A 9928-nucleotide genomic window follows, 5' to 3' on the forward strand; every position below is an offset into this window, starting at 1 on the left:
CATAAAACTTAGATAACATTAAGAAACGACATTCATTTGTACGACGCCTATGTGAGGGTTGTGAATGGATGGTTTCTATAGTCGAGAGTGAGATGCTTTGTATGGAACATGCGTTGTTATTGCATGTTATAGGTGAATGAGGCCACTTGGTGATACATGAATCCAATTATGTTTTAAGGAATTAATCACGTATTCAGAATGTTTTACCCTTGATGGTGTACATCCCTAATTGAGATGCTTAGATGAGTAAGCAATAGGATGTGACTCTGATGATTCGTGTCTCAATTGGGTTTGATCCCCAACCATTGAGGACATGGGGGGTAGGTGGACACCTAAGTGGGTTAGAGGCCCATACGGTGAAGGATACCCTAAGTGGGTTAGAGTCCCATACGGGTGACAGTCGCTTGGATTGAGCTTGAGACTCATAGAGGACCCGATATCCACCGTGAAAGTCAAATCATGCGAGCATGCAAGAACTGAGCTTGCCCTAGACGTAGGTCCGCTCAGAGATTGATGTTTCGTGAATCTGAATAATGACGTATTTGAGTTGTGAGAACTCAGGAGCATGTTGCCATACATTGTGATACTCTTCCTCATCATTTAAGTCTTTCTTCCCTTGTTGACTTAAGTTGGACATTGGTTAGAAAATCCTATAGAGCCAAGTGGACCCATAAGATCGGGAACCCATTGGGATTATTATCTCACTTCATGTTGTTGATTATTTTTTAGGTAGTTCCGAGCAGGCGAAGGGTAAGGACAAGATAACATGATGTCCTTGCTTATCTGATGTTTTGGATGGCTTTTCCACTGTGTAGATATTTTTGGAGATCATTCTACAATGATCTAGTTCCTAGTTTAATTTTGGGCACCTTTGTGTATATTTAGTGCCAAGTAGTGTTTTGATTTGGGCATGTAATATGTACACTGTTTCCACTAGGCGCTTATGTATTTCAGTACCAGTACTACACAATGTATAATATGTATTCTAGACATATATTATATGTGGGTGTTACAGTCACATACTCATCAAAATTATACCTTGTAGAAGGTTGTCTATACCTATTATACCTCCTAAGTTGAACTTGAGATGATTATGGAGCTTCACCAAGATTCTCATCCTGTGACATATCGCTCTCATATTAACCATCATTAGTTGGAATATTTACCTCATCTCCAAGTTGTTGATCATCAACATAATCATATGGCTCATCATTGTGATCATCACCACCAATAGCATCCAAATTATTACTAGGTAACCGAAATGGATCAACATTAGACAAACTGATATCTTTCTTGGGTGTATCTTTCTCTACATTATAAATGTCTTCAATAGTTTGGTCATAAACACCACATTGCGGCTTCAAATAAGCTTCTTCCCTACAGGATCATACAACCTGTAACTTGGATCTTGTCCATAGCCTATGAAGATACATTGTTTTTGTTAATTCTAAGTGTTGGCAGCAATTTTGGTAAAACAAAGAGTGTTCACAAGATGTTATGTGTGATGTATTAACATGAGATATCCTATGTACCTGCTGGAGTTCAAGAACATGTGCATGCAGGATTGTTTCAGAATGCCACATACAATGCCATGGCTTCTGATATTGGATGTACCTGCTGAAGCTTAAATGAAAGACATGTTCATGCAGGATTGTTTCAGATGACATACACAAGGTCATGGCATCTGATATGGTTGTACATGTTGGAAGTTATAAAAGGAATTATTGGATTATGCAGGATTTTTCCAAGATGTCAGACCCGATGTCATGACATCCTGTACACAGAATATTCAGTGTGAATGTCTGGTGTTTTGTGATTGCACAATTAATGGCAATCTTTATATGATTGAAGATTTGATTAGCTGGCGCATTCAATCATGGATTACAACCAGATTTACTTATTTTCCAAGGAGATCTAACCAGCTGTTTTAAAAAGATTTGATTGGAAAATAGATTTAGGGTTTTCAAGATGTCCAAGCCCAGCTGAAAGCTTCTATAAAAAGGGACTTAGAAAACCTGTTTGAACACACAACAAATACTGAGCAAAATATAGAGAGAGAGCTAGGGTTTGTGTTTGTTTAGTCGTGAGACTTGTAGGTCATTCAAGTCATCCATTGATGATTGAATTGGACTGATTTGTGGTTGTAATTTGTCACTCTAAAGCTGTTAAGCAGGAGTGTGTGTCTTCTTGATCAGAGCTGTGAAGCAAGATCAAGAGTGTGTCTTCTTGATTGAAACTGTGAAGTAAAATCAAGAGTGTGTAATTGAAAAGTATTTTCTTTTCACAAGGGATTGTTGTTTAAAATCACTGGTGTGTGATTGTAGGGAAGTGAGTGGGTTCTCATATCTAAGAGTGCTTAGGTAGAAATTGCACGGGTTGAGATTAGGTGAGAAAGACTGTAACTTGTTGAAGTGTACGGAGAGTCTTTGAACTAATTCTATTTTAGTGAATTTCCTTCCTGGCTTGGTAGCCCCCAGACGTAGGTGAGTTGCACCGAACTGGGTTAACAATTGCTTGTGTTATTTGCTTTACCATTTTGTATTTTTTATCCATTGTGTGTTAACAGATATTAGTGTCGTGACATTACCTTCGACATCTTATATCTGATACCAGAATTTCAATTGGTATCAGAGCAGGCATCCTGCTCTGGTTCTGGGTGAGATCTAGGGGCAATACTTTCTGGTACAATGGAGAGAGATGGAGGATCTGTTCATAGGCCACCAATTTTGGATGGTTCTAACTATGACTATTGGAAACCTCGAATGGTAGCCTTTCTGAAATCCCTTGATAACAAGGCTTGGAAAGTTGTGTTAACAGGTTGGGTGCATCCTGTCATTACTAAAGAAGGAGAAGCCACCACTGAGAAGAAGCCTGAAGAACAATGGTCCAAGGAGGAGGATGATCTTGCTCTTGGAAACTCTAAATCCTTGAATGCAATATTCAATGGGGTAGACAAGAATATTTTCAGGCTGGTAAACAACTGTGAAGTGGCCAAAGATGCTTAGGACATTCTCAAGACCACTCATGAAGGCACCTTTAGGGTAAAGATGTCTAGACTTCAGCTGCTCACCTCCAAGTTTGAAAACTTAAGGATGAAGGAAGATGAAAACATTCATGAATTTCACATGAGTATCCTTGAAATTGCTAATGCTTCAGGAGCCCTGGGAGAGAAGATGATAGATGAAAAGCTGGTAAGAAAAATACTCAGGTCACTCCCTAAGAGATTTACAATGAAGGTGACTGCCATAGAAGAGTCTCAAGACATTTCCAACATGAGGGTAGATGAGCTAATTGGTTCCCTCCAAACCTTTCAGATGGGATTGAATGATGGAACTGAAAAGAAAACCAAAAGCATTGCCTTCATATCAAACACAGAAGAGGAAAACAGTCAAGATGTGGATAAAGAGTGGGCCAATGAAGTTGCAATGTTGGGGAGACAGTTCAACAGATTGTTAAAGAAAATGGATGTAAGATCCAAGGCAAATGTCAAGAACATCTCATCTAACATCAGCAATGGAAGAAGAGTAAGGTCAGAGGAGAAGCCCAAAGAAGGAAAATAAGTAAAGTGCTATGAATGTGATGGGTATGGACACATTAGAACAGAATGTGGAACCTACCTCAAGAAGCAGAAGATGAGTCTTGCTGCCACCAAGTCAGACGAGACTGATACAGAGGAGGCTGCAAATCTTGTGACTGCTTTGACAGGAAGATGGGGATCTGATGAAGACTCAAGTGATGGTGAAGTAACCTTTGAGGAATTGGCCTTTACCTACAGAGAGTTGTGTCATAAAAGTGTAGAGCTGATCAAGCAGGTTTTAAACCAGAAGAAAGAAATAACTCAACTTGAGAATGAGAAGGTAGAATACTTGGAAACCATCTTCAAATTGAAAACAGAAGTTGTGGCTCTGAAGGTCAAGCTAGATGAGAGTCAACAAGTTGAGAGCCAGAAGATAGTACAACTGGAGAATGAAAAGGCAGAACATGTGGAAACCATCTCCAAGCTAAAAACTGAAGTTATGCTCTTAAACTCAAAACTAGAAGAGACAACCAAGTATGTAAGGATGCTAAATAATGGATCTGACTCCTTAGACAAGATTCTCCAAACTGGACTAATCACAGCAGCCAAATCTGGAATAGGGTACCATAAATCTAAGGCTGAAAGCAGTTACACTGGTTGCAAACCTCAAGCTAAACCTAAATGCAGCAATAGTAAGAGCAGTCCTAAGATGTCACATCATCAGAAGAAACAGCAGAAAGGCAAACACCAAAGATGGAGATGTCATTACTGTGGGAAATTTGGACACTCAAGGCCCTTCTGCTATAAGTTGTATGGTTACCCTACCCCTGTTCATCAACAGACTCACTATCAACTCAGACCCAAACAGCACAGGCCTATCAACAAGAAGCAATGAGTTCCTAAGACTAATGTTACAAGTCTAATAGCTCACAAAGAAGAGTGGTATTTTGATAGTGGATGGTTTAGACACATGAATGGAAACTCAGACTTGATAACTGATCTTCACCCTCATGACATAAGCTATGTAACCTTTGGTGATGGAGCAAAGGGTGAAATAAAGGGGATAGGCAAGCTTGAGTGTCCTGGAGCTCCTAAACTTGACAATATTCTACTGGTCAAGGGCTTAACTTCACATCTAATAAGCATCAGTCAGCTAGGGGATCAAGGTCTGAATATCATCTTCACTAAAACTGAATGTCTGATTATTAACAAAGACAGTGAAGTAATTATGAAAGGAATCAGGACCAAAAACAACTGTAACATGTGGAGCTCTCAAATGGATGACCCCTCTAAGATGAGTACAGTTGCTAGAAGAACCTTCAAGGGAAATGAAAAATGTCAGACAAGGATGTTACACCAGAAGCTAAGACCTAACTTCACGGAAGAGAAGGTCATGATGGCCCAAACATTTGAAAAAAGGGAACATGTGACTGGTTGTATGCAGTCTGAAGTTAGTGAGAGCTTTGTTGGAACTGGGACACAAGGGGCTATTGAGATAGAAAGTATATCAGATGAAAGCAACAACTCTCAACCAGGTTGGATGAAACTACTGATAATTATATACAATGTCACACCCGATGTCATGACATTGTATTATGACAACCTGTATGGTATAACTATGTCCAAAGATCATATTCAGCACAGCTGGACAAAGTACATTATTTGCTGTCATCGCTCATTTAGAAAATATGTGGAAAACAAACTCATAGTTCTACAACATGAAATGCAACTAACTAGTGCTAACAACCACAAATCACAAAGCAAACTAGCTTACGAATAAGAATCAAAAAGATGAAAAATTTCTCGAATATGTAGCTTTAGTGCGAAGTAGATAACTCTCACCTCAGACGTTTTTTTAAAGTTATGAATGGTCGAAAGTTAGATACATATGTTACAAACTTACACTCCAAATTTGAGCTCGATCGTAAGGTTAACGAATCGGGGATCATTCATTTAATTAGACTAGTTGCAGAAAAATGGGAATGAGTTTCTCTCATATTTTCTCTCTTTTGAATCCTTATTTTCTCTTTATCTCTCTCAATCCTAAATTTATCCTCTCCACTTAAATAAGTGAGACAAATGAGCTAATAATATTTGAGCCTTTCTCCACATAGGAAGGGAGCTCAAACACAACAATCCCCCCCCCCCCCCCCCCCCCTCAGGGAAAACTTTCCCCGATGACACTTTGGAGCAGGGATCAAAGAAGTACCCTCTTCCCCGCAGACTCCCCGACTTCGGCCATACTATTTAACTTTTATATATAATATATAATTATATAACTTTACATGTTTATTTTATAAAAAATTAATTAATATATTAAGAAATGAAGAGTCATAAGTGGATCATTTTTTTTGTTTCACTGTATGTTGTATTGTTTCACTATCCAAATACCTAATCTTAGGAAAGTGCACTAAGTACATATAATGCACACTCTCTCTCCTATTATTCTTTTCTCAATTCTCTTTGTTTCTTTCATTCCTCATATCCTCTTTGTTTCTTCCATTCCTCATATCCTCTGTTCTCATCATCATCAAAACAAACACTCTCATTTGTTCATTGTGCTTATGGTAATTACTCTTCAACTTCAATATACTTCAATTAGCAATCTGGTTTTTATTCAATTAGTAAATTAGTGGTTAGGTTTTCGTAACTACAAGTTCTTTTGCATTTGTTTGTTATTGATGCAAGATGTATTTTTATTTTTAAAAAAAAAGATACAAAATATATGTTTTTCTTAAAGAAAAAAAAACTAAATATTAGTGTCATAGTTTTGATCAAAAAAGTATATAATATTTGTTATGATTCAATTTCCATGGATCTCCGATTCTCTGTGGAATCTGTGGTCATGGGGATGGGAAAAATATTCCCTCGTGACTGAGATCGGGGGCGGAGAGCGGATAAGCATCCTCTACACCCTCCCTGCCCTGTTGCCATCCCTATGTGTCATACCCCGATTTTGATCCTGAATTTTTTTCATTTTTTCATTTTTTATTTGGCACGTGACCTAAAGTTCATTTGCATACATTCATGACCAAAGGCAACCGTCCATTCCCAAATCCATATTTTTTGATAAACATTGGTCATTATCTAGTTTTTTTGATCATGATGTTTTTTGATTACAAAATGGATTCTAATTATTTGACTTTTTTCAAATTAAGTCTAATTCCAAATTTCAATTTAATCTTAATTGTGTTTTTACTAATGATTCAAACTCTAATTGATTTTAATTTTCAAATAAATGTTAGAGTTGATATCAAAGTAATTTTAATAAATTATAGATTAATTTGATTTTAATTGGTTTTATTGGTTTTTTTATTTATTTTGAATTGACATTTAGATGAGTCTTAGATTATTTCTAAAATCTAAACCAATTCTAGCAACCACACATTTCCAGACATACTTAATTGCCCATGACAACAAGCATTCATAGCAAGCCAAAATTCCAAAGCACTCACAAGAATATAACCATACATTATCATGTAGCAGACCACACTTTTTTACAAATCACGATTACAAGCAAAGCATCATCGCTAACAGCCCTATCATAACTCACAGCCAAAACTAACAATTTAACATTCAAGCATAACAATGCATCACATCCATATACTACAACACTAGCTAGCAGCAGCTGGACCAACAATTCATTACAGTTCATATCATATGGGAACCATTTTTTGCTTCTTTCAACTTACAGGAAAGGCATGTATGCAGTATTAGAATCAGTTTTCTCTAGAATTTCAAGAGATATACTTCTGCTAGACGACATAGCTGCAGATGAGACTTTACAGTTACAAAGACTAATCCACTTAATGCTGGAAAGCCTATCATCGTGATTTGAGGAGGATACAAAATACAAGCTTTTAGGATAAATCTAACTTAATACATGATACGTAAAGCTTAAAACACTCTGGACGACCATCTTTTCGCGGAGCAAATGAACTTGATGCTACTGCAGAAAATACGGAGACCTACAACATTAATACGATTCAACAGGTTTTGAATGATTCCGATCCACCTAGCCAGCTACATGTAGTGTTCTAAATCGAGCTCTTTACTTCAAGATAAGAGTTTGCTTCAGATTTGAATACGTTCTCCGCCATGTCCATGATTTACAACTCGAGCCACAACCTGAATCCGCCCTTACTATTTGATTGGTTAACTTCCATACAAAACTGAAAACTCCATAGCAGCCTCTAAATTTCCAAGGCAAATGTTTAACCTGCACGGTATGAACAAAATCAATTGAAATCAAGAAAACCAACCATCAACCAAAAACCACAAATTGATAACCATTCAAGAGATTGAAAATGTTCTTCACAGGATTCCAATTCATCACAGAATCATACCTGCAATCAAATCAGTGCATGCTTTAGGGTGTGATTTGAGGATTGTGAGTGATGCAAATATGTTTTACGTTGAAACTATTTTGAAGCATTTAGGAATAATCGAATGCTTCATAGAGATTAACACTAATCCAGGTTATGTTAATCAACAAGGAAGGGTTAGAATTTCGCCTTATCATGACTTCAACAAGAAAATCACATCGTTGTGCTAATCCATGCCCTCCAAACATGTGCAAGGGTTTAATCATTGATAGAATTTAAAACACAGTTAGTGAATTGGATAACAAAAGGTTCATCTACCTTGGTGATGGTACTGGTGATTACTGTCCTAGCTCGAGGCTTAGAGAAAGAGACTTTGTGATGCCAAGGAAGAATTATCCAGTTTGGGATTTGATATGCAAAGATCCTTCACTTGTTAAGGCTCAAATCCATGGTTGGTGTGATGGAGAAGAGCTTGAACTAGTTTTGATGAAGTTGATCAACAAAATAATGATTGAAGACTCCAAGTTTTCTGATCAACAAGACAAAGATCAAAGAGTTACAAGCTTTTGCAATAAACATCAGAGCTACAATGCTATAAACCAAAGCCATGTGAAAAACAAAAGCTCCTCATGTTTTCACTGAATTCACTGCAGTAAAACATAAAGCAATTAGCCAAGGCAGTTAAAATTCGAAAATCCCAAAATAGAATGGAGACAAAATTCGAAGAAAAAGCACATGTTCAGATTACCTTTTTCCAAGTCCAAGCATCAAAGAGACCGATCCAAACTGAGTCCACCAAAAGGACTTCGCAGAGATGCTTGTTTTAATCTACCATACAACAACCCTAAACCCTAATCTGCAAGATATAAAAAGGGAGGTGAGGATGAAAAAAGGAGGCGGACGAGAGACTAAAAAACCCTAAATTCGGAGGCGAGAAAAAAAACCCAGGAGAGAAACGAAAAAATCAGAGAAAAAACCCTAAATCCCAAAATCAAAAAACCTGGATTTGAAGAGGCGAAGGAGGGAGATTTAAGCTTCACCGGAGCCGTCGTCACCGCCGAAGGTGAGATTTTCACTCGATTCTCTCTTTTAAACCATAGATTTGCGCTTTTCTTGGGTAGTGTCGTGAAGCTAATGTGAGAGACGGCTGAGAGATGAGGAGCAAAAGAGAGATGCGTTTGAGAGACTGTGAGAGAGGGTTTGTTAGCGAGAGTGACGAGAGGTGAGTGAGATGGAGAGAGCTCGAGGACGATGGATAGGTTCTGTTCTCATTTTTCTTTTTATTTATTTCTTTTTATTTGTTAATAAAACAAACATTGAAACTATTAAAAAATTTACGTTTAATCTTCCTATGTTTTTATTTAATAGTGTTTTTAGTTAATAGTGTACATTAATATATCATTTTTTTGGTATTCCCAATCCATCAGCCTTTGGAAACCCAACAGCCAGGCGGCTAGGGTATATTTTCTTAGTTTCTTCCATTTGGTAGTCCAACAGACTATATTATTTTAGTTTTTTTAATTTTAATTCCAATCTGTTCTGGTTTATATATCCAAGTTGTTATTGTAAATAATAACTAATCATGAATGGTTTGGTGGAGAGAGAGTGGTTCCATTGTCTTTAGTGGAGTGGGTTCGATACTTGGGGATAGGAAATCTTCATGTTTCTATTTGATATGCTTACTATTTTATTTGATTTTGTATATAACTTCTACTATTTATTTTATTTTAAATTTTTATCAATTTAATTTAATCAATATTTAGTTGTTTGTATCTTTAAATGTTTACCTTTTAGATTTAATTAATGGTTGAATTTCCGATATTTTTTTTTATTCGATTAGTCGATTTTTGTGTGTTAACTAATTTAGTTAGGTTATTAGTGCCCATATCTATACTTTTACACGTGTAAATAATCATACTCAAATTTCATTCGATTTCAAAATCAATTTCAACTTTCCTCGATTTCAAAATACATTCCAAAAATAAATGTGAATCATTTCAAGATCATTTCACAAATCAAACATAATATTCAAACCCTTTTCTAAAAGCGTGAAGAAAAAGATTATCCTGGAGGAAATATCCAGTTA

At 36.7% G+C, this 9928-nt stretch overlaps 1 pseudogene; it reads left to right on the forward strand.

The window, feature by feature from the left end:
• Nucleotides 1–4811: 4811 nt before the first annotated feature.
• On the forward strand, nucleotides 4812–8484 carry LOC127081932 (inorganic pyrophosphatase 2-like; annotated as a pseudogene).
• The last annotated feature ends 1444 nt before the right edge of the window (nucleotides 8485–9928 follow it).

Source organism: Lathyrus oleraceus, chromosome 5, assembly GCF_024323335.1.
Source record: "Lathyrus oleraceus cultivar Zhongwan6 chromosome 5, CAAS_Psat_ZW6_1.0, whole genome shotgun sequence".
NCBI classification, from domain to species: domain Eukaryota; kingdom Viridiplantae; phylum Streptophyta; class Magnoliopsida; order Fabales; family Fabaceae; genus Lathyrus; species Lathyrus oleraceus.